The following is a 14,039-nucleotide window of genomic DNA, read 5'->3' on the forward strand; positions in this document are numbered from 1 at the left end:
CTCTGTCACGAATCTCACTTGGTGACCTTGGGCCTGTTGCTGTCTCTCAGCCTAACCTGCCTCACAGGGTTGTTGTAAGTATAAAATAGGGAAGCAGATGTACTGCATTCCAAGTGTCCTGGAAGAAAAAAGAGGACATCCTGTTTCTTTGTGTGAGATCTCGGCAGACATTTTTGGTGACGTGATCTTGCGCTGCACTCTCACCCTGAAAAAAGGACTTGGAGGGGAGGTTGAGAGTAAGGTGAGGGTCACATGACTCACACAGAGCACACCCCGAAAGACGCATGCCCCCAATTTTGGATCTGAACAAGTTTGATGATATGGAACCATGTAGGCCACCTTGAATGTCTTAGACGTATGGAATAAATATGATAACGTAACGTATAATGATAGTTGAAAAAAGCAAGCAAGCAAGCAAGGCAGCTGCAATATATAACAGATCATGAAGGAACATGTTAGACATTAATATGCCAATGGCTGTTTTAATAAGTATTTATAGAACAGGAGTCCATAGATTATAGTGTAATTATTTCTTTATTGCAAAGTGATGGAAGGTTAACCATTAGAGCTTTCCATTCACAATATAACAGTATATAATTGCCCCAGAATATAAACTAATCAACCTTGGGTGTGGAATCTTTACCCAAAGCCTAAATAGTTGCATGTTTTAGAAGATGTCATACCTTTTAATCTAATGGAACATTCATTTTGCAACACATGATGAATGGCAAAGTTATTTGAATGATACAAGCAACGCAGAAAGAAATTCTGCCCATCAGAGAATGTATATTTAGTACTGAAGCTAGAGAGGTGCGTGACTAACCAAACTATAGAAAAGAAGCTTAACAGATATAGCTTCACTGATCAAAACTAAGCAAAACTTTACGGAAGTTCACAGAATGAAAGTGTGCCATCCTCTCCTCTCCACAGTAGCCCCCTGTGCTCCCTGAAAAGGCTTGCGGGCTCTCCTAAATAATATGGAATGGGGTACCAATGGCTGCTGAGAGAGGGAGGAATCACTCAGAATTGGGCTTGAATCCTAGGAAAAGTTAAGGAAGCTCATGGGAAAAAAAATCTTCCGCCTCTCTCTTTTCCCTGATCCTCCAGAGTGATTTTTCAGGGATCATAAGTGACTGAAGTGGGGATGAGGGGAGGGTGCATGCTTTTCGATCTGATTATCCTGGATGCTGTGTTCACGGCCGGCACAAGACATTTTGGTTCCTGATGTGAACCACAAAATGGCACCCCTCTACTCCACCCCCAGAAGAGGTGATCGAAGATCTACAGTAGTAATAAGAGTGGGAGAAGACTAGCAGCATCACTTATTCACCAAGAAGCAGCATTTGGGGGAGGGGCGCCAAGGAGGAGGTGGCAGATTTGGCCTCCAAGTGTCAGGGACCGTGCTGAGGAGGGCTGCACTGAGGAAGAATGGTGGGAGCCACCCCCTCCTCCTGATCCTGAATCTTCCCAGGAGCAGGAGGACAATATAGATTTGGAACAGTGGTTTGCAGAGGGGCATAGTTCAGAAGGCAGAAGCTGGGAAATCAGAGATAGGGAACAGCTAGCAGAAGAAACACTAGAAGAGAGAGAGTTAACAGATTCTTAGTCTCCGGATAGTATCCACCCCCCTTCTCCAAAGACACGAGAGCTCAGAATGTGTCAGAACAGAAAGCACAGAGGCTACAAATTCAGATTACAAGACGTAGGAGCAGGGCCAGATTTAGGCTTGATGAGGCTCTAAGCTACTGAAGGTAATGGGGCCCTTTCTATGTCCAGCTGTCCTTTGTCAACAACAAATTGTCACTGTTTTTTGTCTTGAATATACAGTGGTACCTCGGGTTACAGAAGCTTCAGGTTACACACTCCGCTAACCCAGAAATAGTACCTCGGGTTAAGAACTTTGCTTCAGGATGAAAACAGAAATTGTGCACTGGTAGTGCAGTGGCAGCGGGAGGCCCCATTAGCTAAAGTGATGCTTCAGGTTAAGAACAGTTTCAGGTTAAGAACAGACCTCCAGAATGAATTAATTTCTTAACCTGAGTTACCACTGTATGCTATATGGTAATTTATGGACCTAATTGGTATCTAAAGCCATTTGCACATAACAAAATATATATGTATTTATCAAAGTAATTGATATAGAAATGAGCAAACCAGTGATATTTTAGATAGCAGGCTAGCAGGCGGGGCCCATTACTTACATCATAGGAGCCTACGCAACACGAAACACTGTTGCTGTATGTAGGTTTTATTTTATTTGTTTTTTATCTTATATTTTGGAAATGTACATCCAGGTTTTTTCCCTTTAAATTTTGTTGGGACCCCCAAGAGAGTTGGGCCCTAAGCTATAGTTTGTTTAGCTTATATGTAAATTCGGCACGGTGTAGGAGTGACGTAGATTAATAGGGACAGAGTGGGGAGTGACCTTAATTGGGAGCACCGCCATTCTGGTTAGATGCTTTATTTTGTCCTTCACTGTGTTTATTAAAGAAACTTACTGGTAAGAATTCCCTTTCGTTTGATCTGCTCATTTATGGCCATGGGGGTGGAAGTTGATTCCCCGAAGCCTGACACCAAGGCATGCAACACAGCTGCAAAGGCGGCAACAGCAGGCGATGCATTCTTTGGAAGCCAGATCTGCTGCCCCTGTGGACCCTGCTGCTTGAGGCAGTCTCCTCACCTTGCCTCGTGGGTGGGTCAGCCCTGGCTGAGTTACTTGTGAGGAGACCATAAGACTAGGTGTGCAAGCCTATGTGTGCGAGGAGCTGTGGTTCTCGCTGAAAACATAGATACAGTCATACCTCAGGATGAATATGCTTCAGCTTAAATATTTTCGGGTTGCGCTCTGCGGTGACTTGGAAGTAACGGAGCGCGTTACTTCCGAGTTTCGCCGCTCATGTATGCACAGACGCTCAAAATGATGTCATGCGCATGCGTGGAAGTGGCAAAATGTGACCCGCGCATGCACAGACGCTCAGTCACATCTTACGTTCGCTTCAGGATGCGAACGGGGCTCCGGAACGGATCTCGTTTGCATCCAGAGGTACCACTGTGGTGACTAACAACCCCCATGCAACGCTTGGGATTTGTGTGTGGAACGGGAGTTCATGCGACTTTGCCCATCAGGTTAATCCCACAATCCCTTCTGGCCCAGCAGAAAATGCTGTTCACTGAGTCATGCTGACATAACACTTATGTTATTGATGTAATTCCCCCTCCTCCCCGCCTTCCCCAAATGTTCTCTGGCCTAATCACTTTCTTAAATTCCACAAACACAATCTCTGTGCTGTGATCAATTATTTAACAGAAAATGATGCATTGAGGTAGAAACTAAATACCATTTAATATGCTCCAGGAATTCTAATTAAGAGGTATCACTGTACTGCTAATGAAAACTTTTAACTTTCCTCTGCTTTCAAGTCTTATTTGAATGCAGATAAGCCAATGTCCATAGACTTCCTTTTAAGAACGGGCATTATTTTGTCATTTTTAATAGGATCCTTCTTCCTATTTTGCTGACAGTTTTGTCCTTGCCCCTGTATTTGTTTTTTCCCCCCTCTCTCTTTTGCAAATGACTCCCATTCCTGGGTTGTTTGTTCAGTGTCAAGAAAGTTGTTAAACAAACTGAGCATAGCCCTTAAACTAATCAACGAAAAGTGACACCCGAGATCAGGAACAGTTCAATATTTAAGAAGTTACTCTCCAAACTGATCTGACAATGTAACGTGTTTGGGTGGCTGCATGTGTGGTGGTCTAGTAAACTGAAATACCAAGAGCTAGTCAAATCTGACAAAGAAATATCAGTAGAAGCAGCAGCGTGATGGACACTTTGTCTGCCCACACTTGTGTTCTAACTTCTGAAGATGTTGTTTGGGAAGCACAGATCATAACTGTGAATGTTACTTCTGACCAGAGAACTGGAGACCAGGGTTTGAATTGCCACTTGGCTGTGAAGCTCATTGGGTGACCTTGGGCCAGTCATCCTCTTTGTCCAACTTGCCTCACAGGGTTGTTGTGAGGATAAAATATGCCAGAAGGGGCAGCAGAATCATGTGTGTTACCTTGAGCTCTTTGGGGTGTGTGTGTGTGAGGTAAATGTGATTAAACAAACAGTAAGTATAAACAGACATGGTTCTGCTTTCCCTGCGTCTTTGTAACCTATTAGAAACTAACTCTTAGGGCCACTTGTCAGGGAGCCTTGATTGTCTGCGCCTCCTTAAATATGCACAGGGCAAACTGTATAACAGTATGGAATACCTCCAAATTTCAAAGAAAATGCAAGCTGCAAACAACAGGCCTGTTTGGTAGGCCAAGGAAAAGGGCCAAGAAGCAGCTGGCCACAAATGCAGCCCAGAGGCATGGAAGGCTTCTGGTCAACTCAAAAGCTTGCTTGATATTTTAGAAATGTTGATGGAACATGCTGAAATGGCGAAGCTAACTGAGAGACTCAAAGATAAGGACAACAATGACTTCAGAAAGGATTGGGAACCTTTTATGATGTATATACGGAAACAATGCATTGAAATGAACTCACTCGCAGGATTCGAGCAATACACTTACAATGGACAAACATAAATAGAAAATATAAATATGAGGTTAAAATGTTAAAAACAGACTGGCAATTAATTTTAGTACTTAAGGCATATAAAATTATAAGCAGAAGAAATAAATATGCTATAAACCAGAAAGGGAAGTTGAGGGAAGTCGGGGGGGGGGTTGGGTTAATGTAAAATGTAATTTGAATTTTCGATTATGCTAAAACTTGGTGTAAAATTTTAATAAAAATGTTTTTTTTTTAAAAAAAAGCTTGCTTGATATTTTGTGACATTTTTCGTTGGGGCATGACAAAGGAATTGGGGGATTTTTCAGAATGAAACTGGCATTTTAACCCTTAGCCATGCATGCTCGTCTGTAACCTACCTCTTCCTTTTCTTAGCTTATTTCTCTTCTGAGAAATGCATGCAGAGGACTGGCAAATAGCTCCCCCAGAAGCTTACTTGGCCCTGCTCTCCTACACCAGTGTTTTAAAGCCATCCAAGGTCACGGCCGTTATCTCCTCTTGTGGCAATGAATTATCTAAGTCAATTATGCATTGAGTGAAAAGTCTCCTGTCCTGTGCCGTAACTAACCATAACTGCATCCAGTGCAATGTGTATGTTGGTGGGTTGGCCCAGTATTGCTATTTGTATAAACAAACTGACAAAGAATGTAATTTTCAGGACTGTCTTATTCCTTTATTGGTAATCATAATATTCACAAACTCATAAAAGACACATACCACATATTGGAAATCATAACTTCTATTTAACTGGTAAGAGGGATTGATTGTTAAATCACTCTGGAAATGGTAGCTTTGTAAGGGGAATGGGGGTTTCCGAACAACCCTCAGTTATCTTAACTAACTACAGTTCCCAAGGATTCTTTAAAATACCACTTTAGATGTACAGTGCAGATGAGTCCTTGACTACATGTGCATTAAGATTAAATAAATAAGGAGGAAAAATTAACCAAAACATAATCATCATCAGCTTTTATCCTTATTTTCTTTGAATCAAGCGTTTCATTTTAAATTTAGCAGACTTTTTATTTTTCAAAAATAGCCTCTCCTTTTAATTAGGAGAGATACTTAATTGGGTCGATAGGCCCATCCATGAAAAGTGTCATAATTAAAAGAATTCTCCCAGCCTGGCTCGATAAATGACAATCTAACGATGAAGCGAAAACCAAAGAAAAACGTTGAAGAGCTACGAAGATGAGCAGTTTAAAGGAAGAATTCAAATGACGACCAGAATGGGAGATTTTCTGATTATCAACCAAACAAAATAACAGCACAAAAAAAATAAGTTGTTGTCTCTAAACATGAGGTGGAATAAGTTCTGCAGCTAACAAACAAAACAGATCTAGTAATACTTTGCAGTAATCCTGCACACAAGGGAAAGAGATTACCAGGAGGATGATCCCAAATGTTAATAGAACAAGCATTTCTGTTAGCACCCTTCCTCAACTTGGTGCCCTTCAGACCCTTTTGGACTACAGTTCCCCTCATCCTTGACCACTGGCTGGAGTTGATGGGAGCTGGAGATAATATGTGAGTTAATAAACATTATATTATTGATCTTGGCTCCTTTTCCTGCTGCCTTGGGACATTCAAAAGGAGATGGGCATTTAAAAGTGTTTGAGGAAGAAGAAAGATGTGAAAACCATAGCAGATCCTCCTTCAGTCTTTTGGTAGAGTCCTCTGGGGACAGGCCATGGCTCAGTGATAGAGCATCTTCTCTGCATGCAGAATGTCCCAGGTGGGACTCACTGGCATCTTCAGGTAAAGGTAAAGGGACCCCTGACCATTAGGTCCAGTCGTGACCGACTGGGGTTGCGGTGCTCATCTCGCTTTATTGGCCGAGGAAGCCGGCGTACAGCTTCCGGGTCATGTGGCCAGCATGACTAAGCCACTTCTGGTGAACCAGAGCAGCGCACGGAAAGCAGACAATACTGGGATATATGGACCAATGGTGTCACTCTGTATAAGGCAGTTTCTGGTGTTCCTATGGGGAAACCGTAGGAGCTTTCCTCCTGATGCAGTTAACAGCCAATGGGGCATTAGATCTGAACCATGGCAGACAGGACGGGTGGGTGGGTGAACAACGACAATTAAAAACCTCCTCCTGTGTTGTAATCCTGGTTTGGATCCATCATTCTTTGTGGCTGCAATTTACTTAATACAGTATATAAAATCAAACAGATGCTTATTGTGTTCATGTGGCCCTTCATCTATCATTTCCCTCGGAAGAGGCAGCCTGTGAAGATTGTGTGCTGTTTGTCTGCATTGTCCAGGACGCAGTGCGCTCATGTGAGGATGGGTGCCATTTAGATTTCCCACCTCTAGTGCCAAAATGTTCCAGGCCTGACTCCTGTCCCCTTTCCTGATCATTCAAAAGACACTGATGTGAGGTCAGTAAAAGCATGATGCTATTATTAGTTCCTGTGGTACAGTCTGAAGAGTCAAGGCATAGGGAAGTTCCCGGTACAACAGAAACCTGCCTAAAACAATCGACGGAGGATGACTTTGCAAACCATGGGGCATTCGGATACAGTAGAAATAAAAACCACATGCGATACTAAATTGTTTGCAGGATTTGGGGGCAAACTTTGTCTCTTCTTCCCACCATTTATATTTGTGGAAGAACCTGGTATGTTAAGCCTGTCCGTAATGTGCCCTAATTCCTTAATTGCATTTTCCCCTCCAATTGCCGCATTTAAATTTGTAATGATGATTCAGATTTTACATCCTTCAAAATGAAAAGGGCATTTGGTTGACAAAAAAAAGAAAAAGGAGAAAAAAAGGCTGCAGTTTAAGAACTTTAAAAAAAACACTGGATTAATTCTCTGCCTGCAGCTAAACTTGAGAGTTCATCTCCTAATAGGCTGTTTCAAAGCAGTTAAATTTCTCCCTTTTAGACTAACCATACTGTCTGAACAATATTTTATGCCTGTTCTAAACTATAATAGGCTATAGAGACAACTCAGATGTCAAGACTAGATAGTGCTGTCAAAGTAATTTGTCCTGGATAATAGAGAAGGAGCTGACATGACTGAAATATTCTGAAGACAAAATCATTCGTTGAATGAACATTCACTTTCATTTATAGTTTCCATCACATGGCCCCGATGGCTGACAGTCATTTTCCTTTATTTAAAAGATATTGATGATGGCCTACTCCTATTGGCATACTGTCGGTTGTTTACTGAGTCCACACATGTTGAATTAATGTCGACAAAGTATTGGGGTTTTAATTGTTTGAAGTTCTTTTGTAATAGGGTTGCGAAAAGAACAGCTGGAATTTCAACAGAGATGATTATTTGGATTGGATAATACAACATGAACCTCTCAAGCTTGAACAAGCCTGGTAACTTTTATTTCTGCTGAATGTAACACATAACTCTGACAGAAGTTGATGCTAGGTGAACAGAGCCCATTTGTAAACTGAAGTCATGAATCTGCCTGGTTTAAAGGCTGAATTCTGCTGCCTCTCGTGTGAAGATTACATCATGATCTTTCCAAAATCCACACTGGGGGCAAAACTTAGGCAAATCAAAAGTCACAAAATTGCATGCAAGCTTTTGAGTTCTTCCAAACTGCATTTCTCAAGAATCTTATCTTCTGAGAAATTTCAGGTTGAGCATTGTTTGCCTTTTTGGCTAGCATCTGGATGGCACATTGAGCATGCAAATGAGTCCTGAGTTGCATAACTATGGTGGGTAAACTCCAGTTCCCAGGATTCTTTGGGAAATGTGCTTTCTTGAGTGACATATATTGCATCCTATTTGAACCATAGTAATTATTTCAAAAACAGCATCTATATGCATCAGTTAGCATGGGTCAGTTTTATGCAAAGCTGTGTCCTCTATTGCTCTCTTTTCAAGGTGATGAGTTCCCCATCGTCTGACAATATGTAAGTGGCCACATAGGCACCTTGAGCACAATTCTTTCTCCTGTACCCTGCACAGCCTTGACCTTTCTTCTTGGTCCAGTGAGTAAGATGTGAGCAGGTATGATGGCAAATAATGCAGTTCTTTAATGGGGAGGCACCATTCTTTTAAAAAAATAATTATTGGAAATTTTATTTACAGCATAACATAACCCCCCACCCCCAATACAGAAATCCACCCTCATTAAACATGAACATAACATACAATAAGCATAATATTTGGAGCAAATGATTCAGCAAAGGAAACACAGCCCAGAATAACTAAGGAGACAGTACAAGAATATTTGGCTAGTTTAGATGTATTCAAGTCTCCAGGGCCAGATGAACTGCATCCAAGAGTATTAAAAGAACTGGCAGATGTGATCTCAGAACCACTGGCAGTCATCTTCGAGAAATCCTGGAGAACAGGCGACGTCCCGGCAGACTGGAGGAGGGCAAATGTTGTCCCTATTTTCAAAAAGGGGAAAAGAGAGGACCCAAATAATTACCGCCCAGTCAGTCTGACATCAATAGCAGGGAAGATTCTGGAGCAGATCATTAAGCAAACAGTCTGTGAGCACCTAGAAAGGAATGCTGTGATCACCAATAGTCAGCATGGATTTCTGAAAAATAAGTCATGTCAGACTAACCTGATCTCATTTTTTGACAGAATTACAAGCCTGGTAGATGAAGGGAACTCAGTGGATATAGCCTACCTTGATTTCAGTAAGGCATTTGACAAGGTGCCCCATGATATTCTTGTAAAGAAGCTGGTAAAATGCGGTCTTGACTCTGCTACCACTCAGTGGATTTGTAACTGGCTGACTGACCGAACCCAAAGGGTGCTCATCAATGGTTCCTCTTCATCCTGGAGAAGAGTGACTAGTGGGGTGCCACAGGGTTCTGTCTTGGGCCCAGTCTTATTTAACATCTTTATCAACGACTTGGATGATGGACTCAAGGGCATCCTGATCAAATTTGCAGATGACACCAAACTGGGAGGGGTGGCTAACACCCCAGAGGACAGGATCACACTTCAAAACGACCTTGACAGATTAGAGAACTGGGCAAAAACAAACAAAATGAATTTTAACAGGGAGAAATGTAAAGTATTGCACTTGGGCAAAAAAAATGAGAGGCACAAATACAAGATGGGTGACACCTGGCTTGAGAGCAGTACATGTGAAAAGGATCTAGGAGTCTTGGTTGACCACAAACTTGACATGAGCCAACAGTGTGACGCGGCAGCTAAAAAAGCCAATGCAATTCTGGGCTGCATCAATAGGAGTATAGCATCTAGATCAAGGGAAGTAATAGTGCCACTGTATTCTGCTCTGGTCAGACCACACCTGGAGAACTGTGTCCAGTTCTGGGCACCACAATTCAAGAAGGACACTGACAAACTGGAACGTGTCCAGAGGAGGGCAACCAAAATGGTCAAAGGCCTGGAAACGATGCCTTATGAGGAACGGCTAAGGGAGCTGGGCATGTTTAGCCTGGAGAAGAGAAGGTTAAGGGGTGATATGATAGCCATGTTCAAATATATAAAAGGATGTCACATAGAGGAGGGAGAAAGGTTGTTTTCTGCTGCTCCAGAGAAGCGGACACGGAGCAATGGATCCAAACTACAAGAAAGAAGATTCCACCTAAAGATTAGGAAGAACTTCCTGACAGTAAGAGCTGTTCGACAGTGGAATTTGCTGCCAAGGAGTGTGGTGGAGTCTCCTACTTTGGAGGTCTTTAAGCAGAGGCTTGACAACCATATGTCAGGAGTGCTCTGATGGTGTTTCCTGCTTGGCAGGGGGTTGGACTCGATGGCCCTTGTGGTCTCTTCCAACTCTATGATTCTATGATTCTATGATTCTATGATTCTATGATTCTAATATACAACAATACAAACAACCAAATAAAAGACTTCCTTTATCCCGTATCTGGCCTCCTTATTTATTTCTTATAAGCTGTTTCCTTTATGAATAATTATTAAGATTTTTCTAATTATAACTTAAATATCCACAAAATCTCCTGCAGACATTAATCAAAACAAGTCCAGGTATGTATTTTAGGACACTGTTTTGTGAAGTATTCTCTGCATTTCTCCCATGCTTTTTGAAACTTTTGTCTAGTGTGATCTCTAATTGCCTCTGTTAATGTAGCCAGTTCAATATACTCTAACAGTTTGTCTTGCCATTCCTTTTTTGTTGGCACAGTTTCTTTTTTCCAGTTTTTAGCAATTAGGATCCTTGCCGCTCCTGTGGCATAGAGAAATATTTTCTGATCTTCTCTTGCTATACCTGTGTCCGTTATCCCTAGTAGAAAAGCTTCTGTATTTTTCATAAAGTTATACTTAAACATTATTTTAAGCTCGTCATATACTATGTTCCAGAAGCTTTTGTTTTTTTTCACAGGTCCACGAAACATGTATAAGTGTCCTCTCTGTTTTACCACACCTCCAGCACAGATTTGTTTTTGTCTTATACATTTTAGCTGTTCTTTTTTATCCAACACTGCACTGGCCCTTTGAAGCAGATTGCTCTAGCAATGGTTCAAAGACACTTGATTCCCTTTGTGATCAAGTTAAGTGGCAAGTATATTAAGCGTACGGGCTCTGGCTTGTTTTTGTTTTTTGTTTAAGGGGAACTTCCTTATATTTGGAGTCATAGGAAAGAATAAAACGGGAGGGCAGGGGATTTTTTTTTTTTAAAAGCCCCTATTTTGCATAGCAAACAGCTGACCTTCCAAAAATGATTATTGTGGCTGCTAATGGCATTTTAAAGCTTTTAGCAACTTCTATGCAGACAGCAAGTTGAAATGTACTTAAGGGATATAAAAATTCATTTGGCGAATAAGATGCAGTCCAGATTCCGGTCCTGTAAGTTGTCCAAAGATCTGTGTTTAGGCATAAGGCTTTCAGTGGCTTGTTCTGAAGATAAACAGAACACATTAGCAGAAGACAGAAGAGTCTTCAAAGACTCCCTTGTGAGTGTTTCCAAGGGATTTTGAAAGATAGAATGAAGAAAATGACTCCTCCAGTAACATTGCATTTTGAAAGATAAATATTAGGCAAGTGTCTAATTTTCATCGTTTGCATTTGAGGGGAGTAGTGGGGGAGAGGGAGGGCGCAGCGACACTGTCATCTCTGGCCACTAGGCAGTAAACCAAAGACAAGCCTTCTTCCTCACCTTTTTAATAACTGCGTTGAAAAGGGGGATGCGGCAGGCCAAGTTTGTCATGTCACAGTGCTACAGAGGGGAAAACATCTGCGGCTCCTTCAAATTCCTCTTCTAAATAACCATTAAAGATAAAGGCGCTCTGGCCTCCATAGGCTCTCATCACCTTAGGGCCAAACCAGATGAGACCAAAGCAGATCAGCATGAGCAGGTCTCCTGTCGCTTTCCTCTATTGTAAAACATAGTGTGTGAGGGCCTGATTTGGAGCAGGACTGTATGGAGTGGGAAAGTGTGCCTAACAGTTCCTCCCTGCAAATTCTCTCTCTCTCTCTCTCTCTCTCTCTCTCTCTCTCTCTCTCTCTCTCACACACACACACACACACACACACACACACACACACACAAAACGCTGCCAGTTACTCTTTTAGGAAAAACTTACAGGCACATAAAGCTTGAAGGAAGGTGGTGCAATATTGGGATAGGCTGTCAGGCAATATGATTTTAGGAATGTGGGAAATAGCCTTATGCCGAGTTAAAAGTGAGCTCAGTAATGTATGCACAGGCTGGCAGCTTTTCCCAGCCCTAGAAAGAGATGCCAGGAGATGCCCTGAGTCTCATAATTTATGGCCCTGAGTTGCCCTGCCCTTGCATGAAGAAGAAGAAGAAGAAGAAGAGGAGGAGGAGGAAGAGGAGGTGGAGTTTGGATTTGATATCCCACTTTATCACTACCCGAAGGAGTCTCAAAGTGGCTAACATTCTCCTTTCCCTTCCTCCCCCACAACAAACACTCTGTGAGGTGAGTGGGGCTAGTCAGTGGGACCCAGTTTGAACCAGTGGGGTGCAATGAATTTTTCTTTTGTAGGGACCCAGTTCACAGTCTGCAAAATCTTATAGATATAAATAAAATCCTGGTGCGGGGGGCTCCCTTAGGAGCACCCCACAGGGCCCAATTTGGCCAAATTGCTCCAGTAGTCTTAAGGTCAGCCCTGATGAGACTGTTCAGGGGTTGGACTTATAAGCCCTGCACCTTCTAGGTCCCTGGTGTCACTATTCAAATTACAGACTCACTATTCAAATTACAGACTCAAATTACCGACTTATTATGGAAGTAAAGGGGGGCACTTATTGGAAATCAGTTTTGTCACCTCTCCCCCCCAAACCCTGAGACAATGAGTTCAGCCACCTTTTATTCTCAGTCGCATAAGCACTACACTGCAGCATGGCCATAAACCTGTACGTTCAATGGCTGAAATATACACCCAATATGTAGCAATGGAGATATATGTTACAGCTTTATGAATGAACACTGTGTATTTTGTGAATTACCTAAGAGTCACCAATAGGGAGCTCTAGAATCTGACAGCTAACCAATTGGGTATTACCAAACAGCGACCCCTATTGCTGAAAGCAGGTAACCAGCAGGGAATGTTTCAGCTCAGCCTTTGCACTGTTGACTGAACACCCCCCTGCTGTGCAAATAATGGAGAAAGCTCATAAATTGTACCCCTTCTGGAATCCTGGCCAACTCTATTATGCTGGTGTAAACCCTGGTGCACCAGAAGCCCAGAATAGCAGCAAATAAAATCCGCTCATATGTCAGCGACTGATAAGATTTGTCAACCAGTTCTTCCAAACTCTTCCTAAATTATAAAGCTCCAAAATATAGGTTAAAAGAGAACAGGTCTGGGAAGAGCAAGGCATACAAAGGGCACCACCACTGAAAAGGCCCTGCTTCGTGTAGGTCCTGCCCTGTCATTTGATAGGTGCCCACTTGCCCTCCTTCTTGACATGGAATGCTTTCTATTGGAGTCTCCAGGTCCAGAACAATGACCATAAGAAGGGAGAGCAGGGACCTTCTTCCCAAAAGCTGTAAATTAACCAAGCAAGCACACAGGTCACCTTTGTCACAGTCCTGGCCAGGCATGCGTCCAATCTTGTTTTTGTACAATCTTGTTTGTTCTCAGTAACCAAAATTATATTATCAACATATGCAAGCAGAAAAGTTGTTTCCCTTCATTTGCAAGGAATTGTACAAAACAAAGTGGCACTAATAAAGAAAAGTTCCAGAGTGGCAACAGAAAACAAACAAAAAATGCTTTTGCAGTTAATCAGAACTATCCAGCAATATCAAGTTATAGGAAAACTGGTGCTATTAACAGTAATCCTTCTAGTTGGTTAATTGGTTCGGCAACTTCCATGCACATGACATGTGGTGCTAATTATTTCCCCCAAGAATTAAATTATGACTCATCAGAGGCAGCTACAGTCACAAATGGCAACAAAATATCTGTGAAAGAAAGAGGAGCTGGTTTGCTCAAGTGTGTTGCAGGTAGAAATACTGTTTGTAATGAAGTGAGAGCAGCTCGAATTAACAAATAAGAAAGTTTTGAGAATTTAAATTCTAGAT

The sequence above is a fragment of the Podarcis bocagei genome (genome assembly GCF_964188305.1).
Source record: "Podarcis bocagei genome assembly, chromosome: 1".
In the NCBI taxonomy this organism is placed as follows: Eukaryota; Metazoa; Chordata; class Lepidosauria; order Squamata; family Lacertidae; genus Podarcis; species Podarcis bocagei.